The sequence below is a fragment of the Bubalus bubalis genome, chromosome 17 (genome assembly GCF_019923935.1).
Source record: "Bubalus bubalis isolate 160015118507 breed Murrah chromosome 17, NDDB_SH_1, whole genome shotgun sequence".
NCBI lineage: Eukaryota > Metazoa > Chordata > Mammalia > Artiodactyla > Bovidae > Bubalus > Bubalus bubalis.
Genome location: NC_059173.1, coordinates 72,480,341 through 72,505,733, shown reverse-complemented (window position 1 = coordinate 72,505,733; position 25,393 = coordinate 72,480,341). Strand labels below are relative to the sequence as shown.

The 25,393-nt window shown below is 39.0% G+C and overlaps 1 pseudogene; it reads right to left on the bottom strand.

Annotated features, from left to right (window-relative positions):
• LOC102397281 overlaps window positions 1-25,393 on the bottom strand; it is an 80,092-nt pseudogene that overhangs the window by 16,257 nt on the left and 38,442 nt on the right.

Below are 25,393 nucleotides of genomic sequence, written 5' to 3'. Positions count from 1 at the left end.
ATGTCTGGCTCTAGGTCAGTGATCACACCATCGTGATTATCTGGGTCATGAAGATCTTTTTTGTACAGTTCTTCTGTATATTCTTGTCATCTCTTCCTAATATCTTCTGCTTCTGTTAGGTCCATACCATTTCTGTTCTTTATCAAGTCCATCTTTGCATGAAATGTTCCCTTGATATCTCTGATTTTCTTAAAGAGATCTCTAGTCTTTCCCATTCTGTTGTTTTCCTCTATTTCTTTGCATTGATCACTGAAGAAGGTTTTCTTATCTCTTCTTGCTATTCTTTGGAACTTTGCATTCAGATGCTTATATCTTTCCTTTTCTCTCTTGCTTTTTGCTTCTCTTCTTTTCACAGCTATTTGTAAGGCCTCCCCAGACAGCCATTTTGCTTTTTTGCATTTCTTTTCCATGGGGATGGTCTTGATCCCTGTCTCCTGTACAATGTCACAAACCTCATTCCAAAGTTCCTCAGGTACTCTATCTATCAGATCTAGGCCCTTAAATCAATTTCTCACTTCCACTGTATAATCATAAGGCATTTGATTTAGGTCATACCTGAATGGTCTAGTGGTTTTCCCTACTTTCTTCAATTTAAGTTTGAATTTGGCATAGACTAAAATTTGTACAAAAAGTTTTTCCTTGAGAATATGCTACCTTTTAACATTTTAATAGGCAATTATAAGAATTACACCTATTGCGAACTGTACTAGGCACTTCTACAAACATTAATTAACCCATTAGCTATAATGATTCTGGAAAGGAAAAAGTTAAAAACATGAGTAAGCTGCAGCCGTTTCGCCAGGTCTTTGGACTCTACTAGTCTTCTTACATAAAACCACATGTCTCTAGTACAAATATATCAATACAAAATAAGCTTCCTATTTCATTCATGGTACATACACTAATGGTAAATAAGCTAAAATTTAGAAAGCTTTTAGAAAAATATGAGATTATTTGCTGCTGCAATAACTTTCATTATCTCTCCAAGTATAAAATAGTAAGATGGGGAAAATACAATGAAAAATACTTAATAACTATCACTAAATATATATTATGCCATATATATCACTGTTTTCAAAAGTTCCTTGTTACTGAAATAGGACACTTACAGAGCAGAGTGCTCATTTTCTCACAAGTAGAAGAATCACATCCAAAATGTGGTCTCTGAACTGCCTATAGTTTTCTCCTTACCATTAGGGGAAGTGATAAATTAACCTAATGATCAATCGAAGAAGTGAAATCATTACCAAAACCCAGAGTATCTTTAATTGGTAGCGAGAGTTTTTTTGTTTTTGTTTTTCTGCCCCTTGGTGCAGGAGAGGCACATTTATAAGTTTATTTTAAAGAAACAACTCTTTAAAGTGTTCAAAAGTGTTTTTACAACTGATATCACAGTTTTTACAAAATGAAAAACAGTAAAAGATCATTGACAGGGTATTGGTTAAAGAAATGACAGTGGAGCCAAGAATGGACTCTGATTCAGACACTGAAGGTGATGACGTGCATGGAGTGACCGACACGTTCACTCCAAAGCAGAGGGACTTGGTAGGGTAGCATAGTCGATGATGGACCACACATGGTCTTCCTTGCCTAAACCACAATCAGGGTGCCTGCTCCTACGAGATAGTCACAAAAGATTTGAGATTGATTCCTATGGAAAATATTAAAGGCCTCTCCTTGGATGAGGCCATCGTATGTCACTACCTGCCTGCTCTAGACAAATGGATTTGAATTACAAATACTACTTTCCTGAGCTCTTCCCAAGAGCTTTTCGTTCTGGGAGATCTGCTGCTAGGACTTCGGGGATGGGACGCAGTCGGTGTTTGAGAGGGACATCGGGTGTGGAAGTAAACTCTGCAGAAGGAAGGACAACCAACTTCAAGAGTGTCTGGTTTCTACCAACTGCTAGAAAAAAATTCCTGCACCTCTCGAGGACGCCAGTTAACACCTGTCCTTGAGGACTCTGCTGTGAGGGAGAACGCAGCTGGGAAAGCTGGAGCCAGCTCTGAGCTGTTCATGGGGCAGGTGGACTGGAGAGCTGATGGGCACAGAGGGAGGGGGGTCCACAACCCTCAGCCACCTGCCAGAATGAAGGCCAGAGGCAAGTTGATGTAAAATTAGGCACAATGGTCCCTACCAGTGCCCCTTCTCTTCTAGACCTATTCACTCATGAATGGTCCGTCAAGGCTGAAGGACTGGTTGCCTGAGGAGGGCTGAGAGCTTAACCTCCCGTTTCTACACCATTCTCAACCCTGTGGTTTCTCAGGATCTATTGTGTGAGCTACTGACGTGACCTCTTCCTCCCTCTGCTCGCGAAAGTGCACCCAGCATGTCAGGATCATACAATTCTTATTTCCGGCCTTGTTACTTTGGGAACTTTGAATTTCTTTTCTTTTGTTTTTAACAATTAACCTAAAATTTCCTGTAACACTAAACAAAATGACACTAAATAAATGGTATTTTTTAAAAGGGGGATATTATAAATAATATTGATAAAAAATCGTGTTAGAAATTTGAAAATTTTACCAAAGATTACTCTACCTGATTCAGATTATTTCTCTCAGTCTTCACTTTCACTTCTACTGCTTGGAAAGTGAGTTCTAGGTGCTGTTTCACTTCAACTTCTTTACTATATTGGTCTTCTTTTCTTCTTAAATGTTCCCTAATTTTTTCATATAACATCTCGGCATTTCTTCTATTCTCCTCTTCTTGCTTTAAGGTGAATCTGCAAAATTTAAAACTCTTCTTAGAAAATTATAAGATTATCCGCTGCTGCAATAACTTTCGTTCCCTCTTCACAATGTTTAAAATAGTAAACGTGGGGGGAATACAATGAAAAACACTTAATAATGGTCACTGTTTTCAGACAGAGGGCTAAGAATAAAACTGCATAAATTTTGTTTTCATTTACTCTTGAGAAAAATGGCTACTTCATAAATCTGTGGATGGGAATGTAAAGTAATGTAAACTTTCCTAAGAATAGTTTAGAAATATACATCACAGACCATTTTTAAGTTCTCATACTTTGACCAAATTATATGATATTATTAAAGAAAGTGTATTTAAAATAATTAGAAAGGTAGAAATGAATTTATAGAAAAGGTGTTCCTTGCAGTATTAAATAGAATACAAGAAAGTGAAAAAACAACTGAAAGTCAATTTGGTAAACATTTAATGGGGTTTCCATTATGGTGGACTTCTGTATGCTCATGAAAATGATGATTTGGAAAAATATACATTAAGTTATTAGAAGCATTCACTGCTAAGAACCTATATTATATTATTTCCAAGAATTTCACACTCCACAATACTACTAACACTTTCTCCTCTGTAAAATCCTAGAGAATAAGTGAGTCCTTATAACATGTCTATGTCTCTGCAGTATTAAAGGAAACAATAATTCAAATATTTCTTTAAAAGCGAGGGGTACAGTACCTCAAGCTGCTGGAGCTCTCATTCCCACTCCACTTTCTGATGCTCTAACTGTGATTTCACTTCTTTGGTTTCTGACATCTCTTTTTGTAGCCCATGAGCCTTACTTTTCATTCTGTAAAATTCTCCTCTAAGTAGTTCACAGTGGCTTCTTTGAAAATCTACTAATCTTTCATGCAAAAGAATTGTATCCTGAATTTTCAACAAGCCAACAGAACCTGTACGATGAAGAAAACAAATAGAAAAACAAACAAACAGAAATTTATGTGAGTAATTTTTGAGTATAAAGGACTGTGCATTTCCCGTTCACTCATCCATGCACTGAACAAGTATTAAGGGTCTATAATGTGGAAGACATTATTCTAAAGCTCTGAAAATAAAACAGATCCCCTTGCGTCTTGTTTAGCTTGAAGTCTAGTAGAAGACAAAGACAAATAAAATAATTATGAGCTCAGATAGATACTCTAAGAAAAGAGAGTTCTATGATCACATAACAGAACTTGACATAGACTGGGTCCAGGAAAGACTTCCCTGGGGAAGAGATGTCACACTGAGAAATGAAGGATGAGCAGGAAGTAGTAAGTAATGTAGGAAGAACAACCCTGTGGACAGTCTCCAGATGCCATTATGTTTTTAACCAAGACAGAGTGAACAGCTACTGATTTACCTTCCTGAGTAGAGCGAGCAAAAACCACGCCAACAAAATGCATTAAACAATGATTTTCATGACAAAGGACTTCAGGGAATGAAAGACAATGACCCTGGAAATACATGAGGTTAGCCTAAGGAATGCCCCAGTTCACTGTCTTGAGAGAATTTCCAGGTCCCAACACGGAGAGAAGGAATGGAAGCTGAGTTAGCCAGACTCCCTGACAGGAGGTGATGAAGCTGACAGTCTGGTGAACCAAAGTGGGCAGAGATCACAGAATAGAACCATGGAGACGAAAGTGGAACAAAGAGAAAAAGGACCCTGGAGATCTGAGGAGGAGCCCCTCGGGTATTCAGCAGAGGAAGAAACAGAGGCAATCTGGGAGAAACCACCTGAGACCAGGCAGAAACCATCTGAAAAGACTATAGGAACCTGTGAATGGTGCTCACTCAGTCCCAGGAATTCTATCTATTCTCATGAGCCAGGCTGGAAAATTCCTAGGTAACAGCAGAATGAACAGGGTAGTCAGCAAGGTCTTGCCTCCAAGGCAGGAAATAATCAGTCCTAGCCCCAGAGCCCCTCTGGATGCACATAACGAATCATGAGAAGCAAGAGCCACAGAAGGATCTCTGGAAAACTCTCAGTGTTTGGAAACTAAATCACACAGATCTAAATAACCCTTGGATCAAAAAGGTAATGAAAAGAGAAAGTGCAAAGTATTTTGAACTGAAGGAAAATGAAAACGTTAAGACCAGCAGACATTTTAGGGAACTGACAAGCTGATTCTAGAATTCATGTAGAAATAAGGGTGACAACTAAAACCAGATGGAACCAAACAATTGTGACCTTTAACCATGCACCAAAAAGAGGCAACAGTTGGGCTTGAAGCAAGGGGGTAGCATGATGAGACCTGAATGTTTAAAAACAGGCAATAATTACAGTTGCTGTGCAGACCAAGGTTCTGCCAGGTGGAGTGGAAGCGAAAGAAGTCCTGAGATTATTTCAGTTACTCTAGGAGGAAAATGATGCTGACCTGACCACAGGTGAAGGCATAAGAAAGAAGAATCAACAGAAGGTACAGTGAGTGAGAGTATCATAGGCCTGTGGCTCAGAGTATACACTCACTTTCATGTCCTTTTAATGCAAAACAAACTTCTGAGATGCACAGCACTGTACCATATCCCTGGCTCTAGAGCAGTACTGACAAGGTGTACATATATCACTACTCTATACACAGACAGGCTTTCCGTTGACATTTACACTGCGGTCCTATCTTTACACCCCACGTTGAGAGGTTCTACTTGCAACGTGGAATTCGTAGAGTAAAGCACGTCACCATCCTCAGAAACAGTCTCTGATGACTGAGTTAAGTCATCTAGTTTGTTCACGTAATTAATTTGTTCTTTGACCTACACGTAAACAATACTGTTTCACAATGCCCTTGAAGTATATATAGATAGACCAAGTGTACAAAGGTGATAAATCTCCATATCAAAACAAAAACAGACATTTCTTAAAAGAAGAGATTTTTATCAAAAGGATAACTTTATCAACAGTGTTTCTAAATGATGTGTTCAAAGTAAACTTCTCTACAACAAAGGAACATTTTCTATTTTACCACTATTCCTTTGACAAAATATTTTTGACAAGGATAATATTTTTGAAACTTTATTTATTTATTTTTTGTACTATACCTTCTTCTTCTTATACGGTGTTTTCCTTGCAGTCCTAAAAGAACAAATGATTCTTTTCAGGCTAATATTAAATATTCAAAAATACAAACAATACCTAAACTTTTCTTTTTTATATAAACTCTTTGCTTTGGCAAGTAATTGTCTATAAAGGATGCAGAAATAAATAAGAGCAGCATTAAAGGACACAGAAAATATATCAGTAATATTAATAAAGTATTAAAGTTAGATCCAAGGAAAAGGAAAAACATAAAGTTACTTGTGTTGTGTGATAGGAAACAGTATACCAGTGTTTTTGGCACCTGTTCTTTTCCATAAGAACTAACTTTTATGGCAATATGACCTATCTGGGAGGTATTCCTTCAGTCCTTCTAAGAAAGAAATCCATTTGAATAACCAAGATATTAGCTTTTTGAGGATGCCCTATGCAGCGGCCATGCATTTTTAGAAGCACCTGACATGTCCTAAAGGCATTTTCATCCCCACAGTCATTCTGGGAGATAGGTATAGGAAGAAATGGAGCACACAAAGGCTGAGGAACTTGCCCAAGCCCACTCAGCATGTTACCAACAGACCCATAATTCAAACCCAGGAAGTCTGGCTTCAACACTGCTCTTCCAAAATACGCTAAGAAAGTAATATTGAAAAGTCTTTTTAAGTAATACATAGCAAATGAATCTATAGTATTATTTCAGGTCTAGCTATAGCTATAAATAATGATTTCTGAATCTTAAAACATATTTTTCAAAAATTAAAAAGACTTCAGAGGTAGGCAAGCCTGCAAATCTACTGTGAATAAAGTTTTGTTTTCTGTAAAGAAATTCATCAGTAGGCATTCATTCACCCATTCTGCTGTTTCTTCATGCATCTGGCATACATGTATTGAGCACACATTATATGTTAATAACACACTTATTAAAGGAAGAACGGGTTTTGTCATTTAGATCTTTATCATGCAAAAGGAGTAATTTGTGAAAGACTGCTAATAATGTTTTCCTACTGAATGTAAACAAAATATTCCCTTTTCCCTGGAATCTATAAACAACTATGAAGTTAATATGATGTGATGTTTCAGAGCACCTTACAAAATTATAGCTACTCATCATGTTACTGTCAACTAGAATCATCAAGGAATGACCATATCCTATTCAGTATAGCCTAAGTGTTTGTAAATTCACAATTATGTAATTTTTGAAAATCTATATATGATAGAATTAACTTAAGCAATCATCTGCATATTCCATTACATAGAAATATTACACTTCAGAACCAATGAACAAGCCCTTACCATAAAATGATATATGAACAGAAGTAGTGTGTACAATTAGTTCACTGTAATAAAGATATTGTCGCACAATCAATAAGCTTTCTAGTATTGGAAATGAAAATAAGACTAAACAAAATAAACATGCCGTCTGCTGGCTCATTACCAATAGCACTTTGCTGCTACTGCTAAGTCACTTCAGTCATGTCCAGCTCTGTGCAATCCCATAGATGGCAGCCCACAATGCTCCCCCGTCCCTGGGATTCTCCAGGCAATAATACTGGAGTGGGTTGCCATTTCCTTCTCCAATGCATGAAAGTGAAAAGGGAAAGTGAAGTCGCTCAGTAGTGTCTGACTCCTAGCGACCCCATGGACTGCAGCCTACCAGGCTCCTTCGTCCATGGGATTTGCCAGGCAAGAGTACTGGAGTGGGTTGCCATTGCCTTCTCCCTCCAATAACATACACACTCTAAAGGCTCCCTTCTTAACATAAAACAAGTAACACTGTGAACTCCACATTCCTCTTCAATTACCATCCAGTTCTTCATTGCCTGTCCCAATAACATTCCCTACTGAATGTTTATGTGTATTCATTAGAGTCCAGCTTCCAAGGGGACTACTTACTGAAATGACTTCCCCGCCAAACACACTGGTCCTCACCTTAACCTTTCAGCATTGTTCGTCCACTAGAGTTGAGCAATCTCTCGTCTTGGCCTGAGCACTGTATAATGCTGCTCTATTTCCAGAAGAAGTATTCAGTGCTAATATTTCTTCCCCTACAAACAAGGATTCTGGAGAATGTACCTGTCATCACCCTGATCCACTTCCCTTAAAATGCTGTTATAATTTACGTTCAGCAGACCACCAGTCAGGTCTTTTCAAATATTGGTGCAATCACATGTTCTTCCTGTGTCCATTTGTCATAGTTCTTTTTCTTTACTTCCTTCCTGTGTAAACCTGGATTGCTACTTTTAAAAGTCCGCAAAAAAGCCAATGTTTTCTAATAATTCAACTGATAAAGAATAAAAAAACAACCAATTCTTATAAAATTCCAACTCTTATCCATCTTAAGTCATTGATTAATTCACAAGACAGTTATAGAGTACCAACCATATGAAATAAAATAAATTCTCCCTTCAAACACAGATATGATTATGATACAGTATGATATATAAAACTTGACATATGAAAATGATAAGTGAAATAAGGAAGGATTTGCAGAAGAAGTGAAGAGAGGAGGTCATGAGAAACAGAAAAGGGAGAAAATCATTCTACTTCAAGATTCGAGTGTGAGCAAAAACATCAGGCACAGGGCATCTGGGTTGTTTCTGAGGAACCTGGAAGGAAGAGCATAAAATACTTGGAAGAAAGTAGAGAGATGCAGCTGGAAAGACACTGAGAAGAACCTCAAGGGCTACACTGCAAACCTGGAGACCACTGGCTAAGTGCCTTGACTCTTAGACATGGGAGTCATAAGTAGATTTACACTATATTTTTTGTTTTGCTTCTAAATATAATAATGGTGAATTTAGGGACTTCCCTGGTGGCCCAGTGCTTAGGTGTCCACCTACCAATAAAGGGGGAAGGCGTTCCATTCCTGGTCAGGGAAGATCCCGCATGCCATGGTGCAACTAAACTGTGCTACATAGCTACTGAAGCCAGCACTCTAGAGCCCACGCTAGGCATCAAGAGAAGCCACCACACTGAGAAGCCCAAGCACTGCAGCAGCAAAGACCCAGTGCAGCCAAAAATAAGTGAAAAAGAGAATTCACAGAAAAAAGCCACACTTAATTTAGGTGGTATTTTAAATGGCATGAGGCACGTATACCATGAAAGAAGAAACCAAGGAAATATTTGGCCAGGGGAGGAGAGCTCACTTTTAATCCACCCACATAATGCGGTGACAGCAGCATCATGGCTGAAAGACCGATGCCTCATCAGTTCTCAAGCCACCATCAGCAATTTGGCCTCCCTCCATGGACATACTCAAAGTGCTAGAAGAGAAAACCTGCCAGCCAAGAGTACTCTTTCCAAAAAAGTTGTCTTTCAGAAATGAAAGAGAAATAAAAGCTGTCCCAGACAAAGCAAACCTGATGAAGTTCATCACCACTAGTCCTGCCTCATGAGAAATGCTGAAAGAAGTCCTCCAACTGAAATGAAAGGATGTTCATTAGTGACAAAACAAATTTAAATATACAACACACTGATTAAGGCAACTATGCAGTCAAATCCAGAATCCTCTAATATGTAACATGGTGGTATGTTAACAAAGGAACTCTAGTAAGAAGGCTAAAGGACAAGAGTATTAAAAATAACCATATCTCTAGTAAAATATAAAATCTGTACATCACAAACATTAGCTCAAGTTAGAAATTATTTTATAGGAACATAACAAGGGACGTGCTGTTAAATATCGATATAGGATTACCTATCAGAACCCTCATTCTGCATAGCAGGAAACTCCTGGTTGCTGTTTCCTCCACTCTTTCTCTGCTGAAACAATCCACTCTCGTCAGCAGCATCACATATGTTCTCTCATACTTCCACTTCACTACTTTTGTGCTTCTTTTCTTCTTCAACCTTTAATGGAAGTTTGACACTAAGAATAATTGCTATGTATTGATTATAAAGACCTTTCTTTGCAATTTTATGATTTGACTCAGTGCTCACCCTGAATTTAAGTGATAAAATATTTTTGTGTTTATTTTAACTTTATCACTTACAAGTCACTGAAATTTTTGTAAAATCTGCTCCTTTCTGTTTGAGGAAAAGACACAATTCCCCAAAATTTCAAAAATGGCTTTCTTAATAATATGCAATTATTCATATTCAGTCTTCCCCATCTGGCTGGCAGAGACAGAGAAATAAAAAGACAAAGACACAAAATCTGTCCTCTTTGGTCTTTACTACCTGGATTTTCCATTAAACAACCTGATGTAGAGGATGTGACACCTTCATGCCTCAGAAAAAAAACAATCTTCTCTCTGCACTAAAGCTATTCTTTCCCCTCTGCCTTTTACAATTCTTTTTTTCACTTGGATCCAGGAGATAGCAAAAAAGTGAACTAAATTAAATGAACCAGAGTTTACCAAAACACAAGGAGCAGAATGAAACTGAGGAGTTGTTAGTGTGGAATTCTGGAATATAAGTAATGCTTCCCAATTCCACATTCAATAACAATCAAACCTTACAGCTAGAGGGTATAGAAATAATTATCTAGTATTGCCCCACTATTTACCAAAAACAGCAATAAAATTTAAAAAAAAATGTTCAAGGTTTTGTTTAAGGCCCCTAAACTGGCACTCCCTAGCATTTTATGGCACCAAAAGAGATGATACAATTCTGGAACGTTGAATGTTATATATTACCAAATGAATATATCAGATTAATCAGAGAAGTTAAAAGCATGACTTTGGCACAGTAACTCAATGCCTTAGTTGGTGGTAGGGATGTTTCCTTTTTTTTTTTTTTTTTTTTTAATTATAATATTTTTTTTTTTTATTTTTTTTTTTTTTTTTTTTTTTTGGTCTTTTTGTCTGTTGTTCAAACTCAGTCAAAGCAGCTCTTACACAAAGCAGCAAAAAAAAAAAAAAAAAAAAATTAAAAACCTATTACTGAAGAAAGAAAAATCTCAGAGCATCTCAGAACTCAGTCTTCTCCTTTGTAGATAAACAATTTTTTTTCTTTTTTTGCTCAGGGTTTATACTACCTATGGGCTTCCCTTGTGGCTCAAATATTAAAGAATCCACCTTCAGTTGGGGAGACCTGGGTTTGATCCCTGGGTTAGGAAGATCCTCTGGAGAAGGGAACAGCTAGCTGCTCTGGTATTCTTTCTAGCCTGGGGAATTCCATGGGCAGAGGAGCTGGCAGGCTACAGTCCAAGGGTTCAAAAAGAGTTGGACATGACTGAGCAACTTTCACACACACACACACACACACACACACACACACACACAATCTATGTAACAAAATCACACATGTCAAAACTTTCTACATTTTAGTAAACAACATAATGGAAAGGTCTGTCTCAAAAGAAACATCTGAAAGTGCTGATTAAAGCATATGTGGGAGCACATGTATTTGTTATTAAAAAGATCCTGAAGAGGCCATGCTGGAAATCTAAGTGCTCAGCGATTGAGGAAAGCAGAGAAGATCACACATATTCAACCACAATGAAGAGATTAGAGGGAACACATGTTCATGTCCCATCTCTCAGTCACTGCTTTCGTCCCATTCTATGGAAATATAACTTATATTTAACCCAACAGAGTTAAAGGGGAAAAAAAAAAGACACAAAACCTTAGCTGATTATTTTTCTTAAGCAATTTCCTTGGTGCTTATTCTGGCTCAGAAGACCACGTGATACATAGCTAAATGAGTTTTCCAGTCCATATGAAGACTGACGGAGAAGAATTAGATATGAGAATTGATTGAAGGACAAAAGCCATGAAAATAGTTACCTGAATTCCTGTTATTGAGATAATAATCAGTTTCTACACAATTACCTCTTTGGATGACCCCACTTTATTCATAAATGGAAAATCAAAATGGACCACATCATCAAGAAAGAGAAAAACCAAAGCAAGAGAAAATGAGAAATCCTTTTGGAAGTTAAATTATCTTTTTCCAGAGCCAGCAACTCTACTTGAAACATGTCTATTTCATTCCTAAACCTCTGCATATCCTTCTCTAATTCTTCATTTACATACACTTCAAATGCGCTGTGACTATTAGGTGGAGAAGAAGTCCCATTTTCTAATTCAGGTTCCATGCTTTTATTGTCACTAGCGCTGCAATTATCTGCATGCAGTGGCTTCTGGAACCAGTCCTGTATTGCTTTATTTTTCAGATCAGTATTTTAACAACAGCAAGGAGAATGTGAATTTTTATTTGAATTCTGTGTTTCATCTTACCAGAGTAGACAAGCCACAGACTAGAATGACATGCCTGTCCCGTGTCTAATTTCCAATTAGTGGGATCTTGCCTCATATTTTGTGACATTTGCATATCAATCTCTTGGTCTTTCACTTCAAATATAACTACTGGCTCCCCTACTTTTTTATTTTCTGTATCATTATAAAAACTCTCCTCAATTTTCATAAACACATGTTCAATGTCTAGTTGACAATTTTCAAAGTCTACTTTATTTTCAGGGAAACAAAGCTTTGAAAATGACTGACAAGTCTATCCAAGGAACCCAGAGTTTACAGACCACAGAAAAACATTTTTGAGACCGGGTTCTTTTTGTTCAGGAAATGCTTGGAATACTAGAGAGACAGATACTCAAAATGCATCTTTTTCCTCACAATCAGGTATATTATTTGTGAGATTAAGAGCTATTTCCTTTTGGTTTACTCCTTGTTTAGGGTTATCATATAGTGGCTCTTCCTCAGGAGAAACAGTAATTTCGTATTCTTCACAAAATTTCACTGAACTTCTGTTTTAACTCATGTGTGACCAGTGTTAACTTATCTTTCCATTCTAACTTGCCTTGTTTGATACACATTTTCTCATACAGTACTACACCAGATATTGAAATTTACAGTTTTACATACCTGTGCATGGTTATTTTCATTTTCATCAAGTTTTTTCTTGTTTTTCCTCTGTTATCATTTCCAAGTCTAGTTATCTTGACAGATCTGCATGTTTAATTAAAATTACTTAGAATGTTTAGATAAAAGACATAATCCTCATTTAAAACAGAGATCTAAAACATTGTATGAAACGACAGATTAAATCAATCTTAATCTTCAGCTGAATATTTACTTCTTTAAGAACTACTTCCAATGACCTGATAACTTAAACAAACCATTTGGGAAATACCAGATGTCACCAGGTTACAGGCACACAAACAGCGCAAAGATTCAGTCACAGATTGATCCAAACATCAGCGAACAAAACAATCATAAACCAAACAAAATACAGGACAGACATATAAAGTCACCATACATTCTCTCCTCTACTTCATAACAGGACCTTTTTAACAACATGCCAAGCATCAACTGCAACATTATTCATGGTTTACAGAATTCCTCTTACTTTTTAGTTTTTATCAGTTCCTTCATCTGAAATGCTTCCCTTTACTCTTCCAACAAATTACTTATCATCTTTTAAGGCTCAACCTGCTTTGTGAAGTTGTCTTTGATTACTGCCATCTTTCCCCTGATAAAGAGGTACACATTTCCTTGTAGCTCCCTTAGTACTTTAAAGATTTTTCTAGTGTATCTTTCTAGATGTTCCTAGTGATAGATATATATTTGAACTGTAAATTATTTCTTTACATGTCTATCCTCTTGGCTCCTAGACTACAGAGGACAAGCTCTTAAAAGTCACCTCGGTATATATAGTGTTTTTTTTTTTTAATTTATTTTTTTTATTGAAGGATAACTGCTTTACAGAATGTTGTTTTCTGTCAAACCTCAACATGAATCAGCCATAGGTACACATATATTGCCCCTTTTGAACCTCCTTCTCATCCCCCTCTCCATCCCACCCCTCTATGTTGATGCAGAGCCCCAGTGTCTCTTATTCAGTAAGTATTTCTCGGGTTTCTGCTCAGTACTAGACATTGGAGTTTCACGAAAAATGTAGAAAAAGGAACAGGGATGGCTTTTCTAGAGATAATGCCTGAGTGCAGACTTACAAAGTTCAAGGGAACAGAGGGCAGGAGAGGGAAAGCATTTCATGCTGTATCAAGATGGGGAGACAAGCACACATACCATAGGGTAGATATTTGTCCAAAGTGAAGGGATGGGACTGACAAAGGTCATGACATCCAGTCCCATCACTTCATGGCAAAGAGATGGGGAAAACAATGAGAACAGAAACAGACTTTATTTTCTTGGGCTCTGAAATCAATGCAGATGGTGACTGCAGTCATGAATTTAAAGGACACCTGCTTCTTGGAAGAAAAGATATGACAAACTTAGTGTATTAAAAAGCACAGACGTTACTTCGCTGACAAAGGTCCGTCTAGTCAAAGCAAAGACTTTTCCAGTAGTCATGTATGGATATGAGAGTTGGACCAAAAAGAAGATTGGGCACCGAAAAACTGGTGCTTTTCAACTGTGGTGTTCGGAAAGACTCATGACAGTCCCTTTGACTGCAAGGAGATCCAACCAGTCAATCTGAAACAAAATCAGTTCTGAACATTCATTGGAAAGACTGACTCTGGCACTGAAGCTCCAGTACTTTGGCCACTGGATTCAAAGAGCTGACTCATTAGAAAAGACCCTGATGCTGGGAAAGGTTGAAGTTGGGAAGAGAAGGGAATAATAGAGGATGAGATGGTTGGATGGCATCACCAACTCCATGAACATGAGTTGAGCAAGCACCGGGAGATGGTGAAGGACAGGGAAGCCTGGTGTGCTGCAGTCCGTGGGGCCACGTAGAATCAGACACAACTGAGCGACTGAAAAACAATAGGGACAAGTGACGAGGGTGCCTGCAGCGGTTCAGAATTCTACAGCAAAGGACTGAAAGGGCTAGAGATAGAGGGTCAGGCAGAAGTCAGATTATAAGAGCATCAATGGTGCTTTAAGAGGTCTAGACATTAATGTGACTCAGAGTGCATTATGGCCACGTGTGTTTTTTATTTTTTTTTTGTTTTGTTTTCTTTTATTTGTTTATTTATTTTTTAAATTTTATTTTATTTTTAAACTTTACATAATTGTATTAGTTAGATTGGTGACTCTAAACACCACGTGAGGGAGGAATCTGAAGGGCATACGAATAACCGGAGGAAGGTGAATCTGAAGGCATTAATACTGGGAATAACAAGGTGATGCAGGCCTGAACTAAGGGAGTGTTTACAGAAATATTTAGGATATAAAAGTTTCAGGGTACAGTATAGAATAAATCTTTAAGAAACCAATAAATGTACAAATCCAGGGACCCTGAAGGATAAAATAACTGCTCATTATTTTATTAAATGTATTGACTGAGAAGAAAATTATCTACATGAACTGACTGAATTGGCTTCTATCTATTTTGTAGTTTTCCTATCTCACATCTTCCAGTGTTGAAGGGACTCATGTAGGCATTTTTTTGAATTTGTTTTTCCTGGACCCACCAAGCTCATGGAGAGACAGAGCAAATGATTCAGTTATATAGATTAAAAGAAAAAAAGACAAACACGTTAAGTTTAGAGCCTGTAGTCACTATTCTAGGAGATAACTGAGAATATTCTGTAAATGCAAGGTGAGGATAGGAAAGAAAAAAGTACAGGAGTGAAAAAAGAAAGAGTGGATGATTTCTTACCATAGTCCTGACTGTATGACTGATTAAGGGCACTAAATTAATTAGTATTTATGGACAACACATTCTTAGACGTGGTTACTCAATAGACTGGGCTTCCTAGTAGAATCAGAATTGACTTTCTATATACTGCTTTTAAGTGATACACCACTCCTTTATACCAACCTCCCTTGTGAACTCTTAATTCATTACAAATATTAAAACAAGTTGATATACTATGTGGACACAGCTGAGAAGGAGGTACTATGTAGCAAATTTCCCATGACTCCCATTCCCACTGGGAACGCCAATTCTAAAAAATACAAAGTCACAGAAAACACAAGAAATATTTTAGTATTTGGTATCAGAGTTGCTTTTGCAGTTATACTGAATATAATCATGACTAATACTTATGAATTGATAACCATATAAAAACATTGCTACAAAGTCCCATTTTGAGAAGGCATTCTCTAGATGGCTACCTAGTCTCCCAACTAGTCCCAGAGTTCTAAACATAATCCTGCTACCCACTCTCAGGTGTATGCTAAACACCAGCCTGAAAGAACTTGCTGCTGCTAAGTCGCTTCAGTCGTGTCCAACTCTGTGCGACCCCATAGATGCCAGCCCACCAGGATTCCCTGTCCCTGGGATTCTCCAGGCAAGAACACTGGAGTGGGTTGCCATTTCCTTCTCCAGTGCATGAAAGTGAAAAAATAAAGTGAAGTCGCTCAGTCGTGTCTGACTCCTAGCGACCCCATGGACTGCAGCCCACCAGGCCCTTCTGTCCATGGGATTTTCCAGGCAAGAGTACTGGAGTGGGGTGCCATTGCCTTCTCCGCTGAACGAACTTACGTTTTTCTAACTCTCTTTGTTATTTATTGTATTACTATGGTCAGAGGGAGAATGCAAACTCCTTGCTAAGAGGTATTGATTGTCTGTAGGCTGCATAAAAGGAGTCAGCACAAGGTAGACTTTGCCACGGAATCTAATTTGGATCCATCAGAAGGTTGGTAAGGCCGTGCCCAGGTGGCCCACAGCTGAGTGTTGTGGGCTTCTGCATTACCTTTGCTTCCTCTGTTTCCTGGCAGCTCTGACTTGCATAGCTGACGGAGCGAGTAATTCCCTACCAGGAACACTGCTACAGTCTTCATTCTATCTATTATGGTCTTCTGTCCAAATTCTGTGGATGCTGACTGATTTTTGGTCATTGAATGGGACACCAACACACACTGACCATCAACTTTCAAATGCCTGACTTTTTGACAAGTCTCATTATTGAGGTTCAAAGCAGCAGAAGCCCAATTTGAAAAATATGAAAACAAAGTCTCCACTTATTAGAATGTGAGAATACAACTCTAACTTGTACAAAATCTTTCTTCAGAGAATCACTTCCATGCCCTCCTCTCCCCTGAAATTCACTAGTCCTTCACAGCTTACAGTATCGCACATGTCACTGTCATTCATGAAGAGATGTAAACTAGTGTGTCTCATTTATTCTACTTTTTAATTGCCTAGTATTACTGATTTTGATTCACTCAACTTCTATTACATATTCTGTATTCCATAAGAACGTTACCAATAATTTTTTCAACATTAGTTCAGTTCAGTCGCTCAGTCATGTCCGATTCTTTGTGACCTCATGAACTGCAGCATGCCAGGCTTCCCTATACATCACCAACTCCTGGAGTCTACCCAAACTCATGTCCATTGTGTCAGTGATGCCATCCAATCATCTCATCATCTGTCATCCCCTTCTCCTCCTGCCCTCAATCTTTCCCAATATCAGGGTCTTTTCAAATGAGTCTGCTCTTCACATCAGGTGGCCAAAATATTGGAGTTTCAGCTTCAACATCAGTCCTTCCAAGGAACACCCAGAACTAATTTCTTTAGGATGGACTGGATGGATCTCCCTGCAGTCCAAGGGACTCTCAAGAGTCTTCTCCAACTCTACAGTTCAAAAGCATCAATTCTTCTGCATTCAGCTTTCTTTATAGTCCAACTCTCACATCCATACATGACTATTTTTCAACATACAAATATATTATTAAGAAAATGTATATTTACCTTATTTTACTATGGTCATGTATGGATGTGAGAGTTGGACTCTGAAGAAGCCTGAGCACTGAAGAATTGATGCTTTTGAACTGTGGTGTTGGAGAAGACTCTTGAGAGTCCCTTAGACTGCAAGGAGATCCATCCGGTCCATTCTGAAGGAGATCAGCCCTGGGATTTCTTTGGAAGGAATGATGATGAAGCTGAAACTCCAGTACTTTGGCCACCTCATGCGAAGAGTTGACTCATTGGAAAAGACTCTGATGCTGGGAGGGATTGGGAGCAGGAGGAGAAGGGGACAACAGAGGATGAGATAGCTGGATGGCATCACTGACTTGATGGACGTGAGTCTGAGTGAACTTCGGGAGTTGGTGATGGACAGGGAGGCCTGGCATGCTGCGATTCATGAGGTCGCAAAGAGTCGGACACAACTGAGCGACTGAACTGAACTGAACCTTATTTTACACTTAATTATGCCTTATTATACTGTGTGCTCTAGAGACCATGGTGTTAAAAACACTTTTAATGAATGCTACTACTTTAATGTTACAAACCTAGACAACATTAAAAAGCAAAGACATCACTTTGCTGACAAAGGTCCATACAGCCAAAGCCATGGTTTCTTCAGGAGTCATGTACAGATGTGCGAGTTGGACCATAAAGAAGGCTGAGCGCTGAAGAATTGATGCTTTCAAAGGGTGGTGCTAGAGAAGACATCTGAGACTCCCTTGGACAGCAAAGAGATCAAACCAGTCAATCCTAAGAGAAATCAATGCTGAATATTCACTGGAAGGACTGATGCTGAAACTAAAGCTCCAATACTTTGGGCACCTGATGTGAAGAGCTGCATCACTGGAAAAGACCTTGATGCTGGTAAAGATTGAGAAGAGGAGGAGCAGGGGACAGCAGAGGATGAGATGGTGGGATAGCATCGCTGATGCAATGGATATGAACTCGGGCAAACTCCGGGAGATGGTGAGGCACAGGGAGGCCTAGCGTGCTGCAGCCCATGGGCTTACAAAGAGTTGGACCTGAGTTAGCGACTGAACACCACCAGCAATGACAACTTCTTTAATTACAATGAGATGGTCTTTCCTCAGATTATCAATATCTTCAGGACTGACTTTTTAAGCCCTGGATAGACATCATAAACTTATATGAGACATGATAGTCTTGTGGGTGACCAATTGTTTCCACGTGAAAATAGGATAAGTCTAGGACCACACTGGATCCAAGGAGCACAGAGCACCATGAGGGAAGAATGAACACAGCATAGAAATATTTGCTTTAAAAAAAAAAGGAACTCTCAGGTCTAAATTTCTTAAGAGAAATCAAAGAAACAAGCAAGAAATGTAAAAGTGGAACTTTAAACCCCGTGTCAACACAAGGGTCCCTTTATCATTTCACATCCAACCATGCCAATGGTTTAAAATGGTGGTTCTGTTGTGTGCTCTGAGAATTCCTGAAGTCCAGAGACCCACTGGGCCAGGGGATCCAAGAGGTCAAAACTCTTTTCACAACAACTCTAAACGTTACTTCCATGATCAATTATGTTCTGAGTGCACACAGGAGTTCTCCAGAGACAGGATATGTGCTATCAGAACTCTAATGACTAATGGAATTAGCCATTATTATTGTGTGTGCCTGTATTTTTACCTTTTTTAGTTTTATTTTCTAGGAGTCTCTGGCTGAGGCGAGGGTTGGAGGTGGCCTGCTGCATGGTCAGGGTCACTGAGTGCAGCAGTGCATGCATGGGACCTGTTGAAGGAGGTGCCATATCTTCATTACCTCCACCATGGTTTGGCCTCAGGTCAAATAACAGGGAGGGAACAAAGCCCCACCCATCAACAGAAAATTGGATTAAAGATTTACTGAGCATGGTCCTGCCCATCAGAACAGGATCCAGTCAGTCAATCTCTCCCATCAGGAAGTTTCCATAAGCCTCTTATCCTTATCCATCAGAGGGCAAGCAGACTGAAAACTTCAATCACAGAAAACAAGCCAAACTGATCACATGGACCACAGACTTGTCCAAATCAATGAAATTATGAGCAAGCCATGCCATGAAGGGCCATCCAAGACAGACGGGTTATACTGGAACATTCTGACAAAATATGGTGCACTGGAGAAGGGAATGGCAAACCACTTCAGTATTCTTGCCTTGAGAACCCCATGAACACTATGAAAAGACAAAAAGATAGGACACTGAAAGATGAACTCCCCATCAGCAGGTCAGTAGGTTTCCAATATGCTACTAAAGATCGGTGGAGAAATAAATCCAGAAAGAATGAAGAGATGGAGACAAAGCAAAAACAACACCTAGCTGTGGATGTGACTGGTGATGGGAGTCAAGTTCAAGGCTGTAAAGAGCATTTCTGCATAGGAACCTGGAATGTTAGGTCCATGAATCAAGGGAAATTGGAAGCGATCAAGCAGGAGATGGCAAGAGTGAACATCGATATTTTAGAAATCAGTTAACTAAAACGGACTGGTTTGTGGTTTAAGCTGTAAGTTGTGTCCGATGCTTCTTACCCCATGGGCTATTTGTAGTTCGCCAGACTCCTCTGGCAATAGGATTTTCCAAGCAAGAATGCTGGAGTGGGTTGCCATTTCTTTCCTCAGGAGATCTTCCTGACCCAGGCATAGAACTCGGGTCTCCTGCATGGCAGGTAGATTCTTTACCGACTGAGCTACCAGGAAAGCACCCAAATGGATTGGAATGGGTGAATTTAACTCAGATGACCATTACGTATACTACTGTGGGCAAGAATCCCTTAGAGCAAATGGTGTAGCCATCACAGTCAACAAGAGTCCCAAATGCAGTACTTGGATGCAATCTCAAAAAAGACAGAATGATCTCTGTTCGTTTCCAAGGCAAACCATTCAATAGCACAATAATGCAAGTCTATGCTCTGACCAGTAATGCTGAACAAGCTGAAGTTGAAAGGTTCTGTGATGACCTACAAGACCTTTTAGAACTAATACGGAAAAAAGATGTTCTTTTCAATATAGGGGACTGGAATATACAAGAAGGAATTCATGAGATACCTGGAGCAACAGGTAAACTTGGCCTTGGAGTACAAAATGAAGCAGGACAAAGGCGAACAGAGCTTTGCCAAGAGAACGTACTGGTCATAGCAAACACCCTCTTCCAACAACACAAGAGAAGACTCTACACACGGACATCACCAGATAGTCAATGATGAAATCAGACTGATTCTATTCTTTGCAGCCAAAGATGGAGACGCTTTATACAGTCAGCAAAAACAAGACTGTGAGCTGACTGTGGCTCAGATCATGAACTCCTTATTGCCAAATTCAGACTTAAATTGAAGAAAGTAGGGAAAACCACCAAAACATCCAGGTATGACTTAAATCAAATCCCTTAGGGTTATACAGTGGACGTGACAAATAGATTCAAGGGATTAGTTTTGATAGACAGAGTGCCTGAAGAACTATGGATGGAGATTCGTGACATTGTACAGGAGGCATTGATCAAGAACATCCTAGAGAAAAATAAATGCAAAGAGGAAAAATGGTTGTCTGACGAGGCCTTACAAATAGCTGAGAAAGAAGAGAAGCTAAAGGCAAGGGAGAACAGGAAAGATATACCCATTTGAATGCAGAGTACCAAAGAATATCAAGGAGAGATAAGAAAGCCTTTCTCAGTGGTCAATGCAAAGAAATAGAGGAAAATAATAAAATGGGAAAGACTAGAGATCTCAAGAGAATAAGAGATACCAAGGGACCATTTCATGCAAAAATGGGCACAATAAAGGAGAGAAATAGTATGGACCTAACAGATGCAGAAGATATTAAGAAGAGGTGGTAAGAACACACACATAAAAACTATATAGAAAAGATCTTCATGATCCAGATAAGCACGATGGTGTGATCCTTTACTTAAAGCCAGACATCCTGGAATGCGAAGTCAAATGGGCCTTAGGAAGCATCACTATGAACAAAGCTAGTGGAGGTGATGGAATTGCAGTTGAGCTATTTCAAATCCTAACAGATGATTCTATGAAAGGGCTGCACTGAATATGCCAGCAAATCTGGAAATCTCAGCAGTGGTTACAGGACTGGAAATGGTCAGTTTTCATTCCAATCCCAATGAAAGGCAATGCCAAAAAATGCTCAAACTACCGCACAATTGCACTCATCTCACACGCTAGCAAAGTAATACTCAAAATTCTCCAGGCCAGGCTTCAACAGAACATGAAATGTGAACTTCCAGACATTCAAGCTGGATTTAGAAAAGGCAGAGGAACCAGAGATCAAACTGACAACATCCACTGGATCATCGAAAAAGCAAGAGAGTTCCAGAAAAACACCTACTTTTGCTCTCTTGACAACCCCAAAGCTTTTAACTGTATGGATCACAACAAACTGGAAAATACTTAAAGAGATGGGAATACCAGACCACCTGACCTACCTCCTGAGTAATCTGTATGCAGTTCAAGAAGTAACACCTAGAAATGGACATGGAATAACAGACTGATTCCAATAAGGGAAAGGAGTATGTCAAGGTTGTATATTGTCACCCTGCTTATTTAACTTATACGCAGAGTACATCATGCAAAATTCCGGGCTAGATGAAGCATAAGCTGAAATCAAGATAGCCGGAAGAAATATCAATAACCACAGATATGCAGATGACACCACCCTTATAGCAGAAATCGAAGAAGAACTAAAGACCCTTTGGATGAAAATGAAAGAGGAGAGTGGAGAGGTTGGTTTAAAACTCAACATTCAAAAAACTCAGATCGTGGCATCTGGTGCCATCCCTTCATTCAAATAGATGGGGAAAGAATGGAAAGAGTGACAGACTTTATTTGCGGGGGGGGGGGGGAGGGCTCCAAAATCACTGCAGATGATGACTGCCCCCATGAATTTAAAAGACGTTTACTGCTTGGAAGAAAATCTATGACCGACCTTGACAGCATATTAAAAAGCAGAGACATTACTTTGCCAACATCAGTCTGTCTTGTCCAAGTTATGGTTTTTCCAGTAGTCATGTATGGATGTGAGAGTTGGACTGTACAGAAAGCTGCACACCGAAGAATTGATGGTTTTGAATTGTAGTGTTGGAGAAGACTCTTGAGAGTCCCTTGGACTGCAAGGATATCCAACCACTCCATCTGAATGGAATTCAGTCCTGAATATTGATTGAAAGGACTGGTGCGGAAGCTGAAACTCCAATACTTTGGGCACCTGATGTGAAGAAGTGACTCACTGGAAAAGACCCTGATGCCGGCGAAGACTGAAGGAGGGAGGAAAAGGGGAAGACAGAGGATGAGATGGTTGGATGGCATCACCAACTCGATGGACATGAGTCTGAGTAAACTCCGGGAGTTCTGATGGACAATGAATCCTGGTGTGCTGCAGTCCATGGAGTCGCAAAGAGTCGGACACGACTGAGTGACTGAACTCAACTGAACTCCCATACAGTAAACATCAATAGACATTAACAAAAGTCCCTTGGAATTCTCAATAATTTTTAGAAGTATAATAGGATCCTAAAGCCAACAACTTTCAGAATCACTGTTTCAAAAGATTATGGCTATCCAATAGTCTTTATTTTTTTTTTAATTTTATTTTATTTTTAAACTTTACAATATTGTATTAGCTCCGCCAAACATCGAAATGAATCCGCCACAGGTACACCCGTGCCCCCCATCCTGAACCCCCCTCCCTCCCCCCTCCCCACACCCTCCCACTGGGTCGTCCCAGTGCACCAGCCCCAAGCCTCCAGTATCGTGCATTGAACCTGGACTGGCGACTCGTTTCATACATGATATTTTACATTTTTCAATGCCATTCTCCGAAATCTCCCCACCCTCTCCCTCTCCCACAGAGTCCATAAGACTGATCTATACATCAGTGTCTCTTTTGCTGTCTCGTACACAGGGTTATTGTTACCATCTTTCTAAATTCCATATATATGCATTAGTATACTGTATTGGTGTTTCTCTTTCTGGCTTACTTCACTCTGTATAATAGGCTCCAGTTTCATCCACCTCATTAGAACTGATTCAAATGTATTCTTTTTAATGGCTGAGTAATACCCCATTGTGTGTATGTACCACAGCTTTCTTATCCATTCATCTGCTGATGGGCATCTAGGTTGCTTCCATGTCCTGGCTATTATAAACAGTGCTGCAATGAACATTGGGGTACACGTGTCTCTTTCCCTTCTGGTTTCCTCAGTGTGTATGCCCAGCAGTGGGATTGCTGGATCATAAGGCAGTTCTATTTCCAATTTTTTAAGGAATCTCCACACTGTTCTCCATAGTGGCTGTACTAGTTTGCATTCCCACCAACAATGTAAGAGGGTTCCCTTTTCTCCACACCCTCCAATAGTCTTTAAAGTATGATTACTTCCCCTACTTCTAATAATCAAAGACACCACAAACTCACACACACAAACACATGCACTTACAAACACACACACACACAGCCTACTCATCAAAACATCTGATTGGCCTACATTCATCTGTGTAATGATACTATAATGAAACAATTATAAGCTGAAATACAACTGATATATTAGAAAGTGAAGTTTTACTCTAGGGGAAGTTTAGAGTTCTTGAAAGCATTTTTGGACATTGGAAAAAAAACTTAGAGTCTAAAATTTAATCTCGGAGAGTTCCTGAGAAGTATAGAGATACCAAACTGAGAACTTCAGAGTGTCGAAGCATATAGAGAAACATGTTGAGTTGCAGCTTACAATTTAAAAATGTCTTGTACTTGTCCTTGTACATATCTTTTGTTTCAAAACACAGGTATCAACAATAACATTTGCTTTATGTATGTCCAATTTTTCAATTACATTTGCAAAGAAAATATTAGAAGTATGAAGACTGAGCATTTCAAATAGTTCAGTGTCCCTCTTTCCAGAGTTAACTGTGTACTGCAAAATTTGCCTGAACTGGATGTTTGTAAATCCTTAATTCTGACTGTTTTATTAGGAACAGACTCTTTCATTCTGACTGCTGGCTGAATGGGGTTTGGAAACAAGTTGATTACTAAATAATGTACATAGGAGATGATCCACAGTTCAGAATTCAAGAAAAAATCATAAACGTTTTTACCTTCATGTTAGGATATTTCCCAGGAGAATCTAAAAGGAAAAATGGACACAAAGTTAATTACATGTAAATAGGAAAGCCAGCTGTACATTCATTCAGAGTTAGCACCGAGCAGAATCCGAACGCTCAGCCTTGGCACTGAATGCGTTCAGTCTTAGTGTCTCATTTTTAGGGGGATCTTAGGACACTGGTAAGATAGACATAGGAATCCTCTAAAGATAGTGAAAAGGAAATACTACATTTAATTGCCACAGAATTATTAGAAATCAAAAATCTTGCATGTTTCAAAATCAGTGTAGTATTTATTAAAAGCATTTCTAGCATTTAGGGAATGAACCCTATTAATCTGTTTGGCTTCAAAATTTAGTTTGGTTTGATACATCATGCTAATGCTTCAAAGGATTTCTATGAAACAACTTTCAAAGAATCAGCTATCTTTAAAAAAAAAAAGTCAATGTCTCCTTTTTCAAATTAATCTAATTTGAATAACAAATACCAGCACAACATATATCTTTGATGCCTAAGAGTTACTTGGAGGGGCTTGATTTCCCCCACTTCTAGCACCTCCTCCCACGTCCAGGATTCTCTGGAGCAATAATGATCTTATCTCTTTTCAGGGCAAATACACTGAAGTCATCTAGAAGGAATTCTCTCAAGTGTCCTCATCAACTCCAAACTCACCTCCCTAAGGTCTTTCTTTCCTCCCTTTGTCCTTTCACTAGATTCTCTCCTATCCAAAGGGTAGTAATCTCTGGATCTGTGGACTTAAATCTTCCCCCTTGACATCCTTTCTATGGATCATCCCTACCTGTGGGCTTCTTTACAGACTGGGGCCTGGTGGACCAGAGTCGACGAAAAGAAAGCAAAAGACAGAGACTAATATTCCCTGGGTTATGTGGAAAACCAATAAAGCCTTAGAATAGGGCTTGTACCACTCAGTAAGGCACAGGGCATCCTCTCAAGGAGGTCTTGGAAGCCT